Source organism: Ascaphus truei, chromosome 12 (genome assembly GCF_040206685.1).
Source record: "Ascaphus truei isolate aAscTru1 chromosome 12, aAscTru1.hap1, whole genome shotgun sequence".
Taxonomy (NCBI): domain Eukaryota; kingdom Metazoa; phylum Chordata; class Amphibia; order Anura; family Ascaphidae; genus Ascaphus; species Ascaphus truei.
The window spans coordinates 9946894-9947714 of NC_134494.1; the positions used below are offsets into that span (position 1 = coordinate 9946894).

At 40.0% G+C, this 821-nt stretch overlaps 1 non-coding gene across 1 annotated transcript; it reads right to left on the bottom strand.

Annotated features, from left to right (window-relative positions):
- Positions 1 to 405: 405 nt before the first annotated feature.
- On the bottom strand, positions 406 to 479 carry TRNAI-AAU (transfer RNA isoleucine (anticodon AAU)). Its single transcript has one exon. It is a non-coding gene; the product is annotated as a tRNA-Ile (tRNA).
- Between the last annotated feature and the right edge of the window lie 342 nt (positions 480 to 821).

The following is an 821-nucleotide window of genomic DNA, read 5'->3' on the forward strand; positions in this document are numbered from 1 at the left end:
TGAGTTCATAAGTACTACATGCAGGTGGTATCTTTTCCATCCTTACAATTCAGGGGTTCTCAATCGTTAGCATTACTCACGTCACTTCAGTGATAATTACTGTTTGCGCTAGCTGCTTCTTTATTCTATGCTCTCTTCTTTATTCTATGCTCTGTTCATCCACATATTTACATTGCATATACTGTAGTACCAAGGTGATATATACTGTACCATTTGTTAAAAATAAAAATGGAGTGGCACAGAAAGAAATCACTCTTTTTGCACACTTACAACAGGATGGATGTTGTCCCCCTCTTTTTGCGTCTATACAAAGTGCATCAACAATCCTTCCGAAAGGAATAATCCTTCAAACTAACTCGTCAGGGGTCTATAAAGAGAGACATATGTCAAATACGTGTAAAACTTTGGCCAGTACGGGGATCGAACCCGCGACCTTGGCGTTATTAGCACCACGCTCTAACCATCTGAGCTAACCGGCCATATTGGTTGGGTCACTGTGATTCGTTTTTTTCCCCCATTCCTTCCTAGGGTGCAGAGTGTTTTGGTCTGCAATCATACCACTTTTTGCCTTGATACTGTACATATGCTGAATAGTGTTTAGAATCCAGACATGTCAACTGTCTCTGATTTGGAGTCAGTGTCACTGATTTTTAGTGTATTTGGTCTCCAAGAAATGTAGCTATTAACACAGAGAATAGTGTGTTTTCCCTGTGTTCATAGATAGGTTTTTGGCATACAGTTGCGTCATACAGTATGTAAGAACAGTTTCTTACATAGGAAGGCAAATTTTAGACTTACGCCCCTTCACATATGGCGGATAT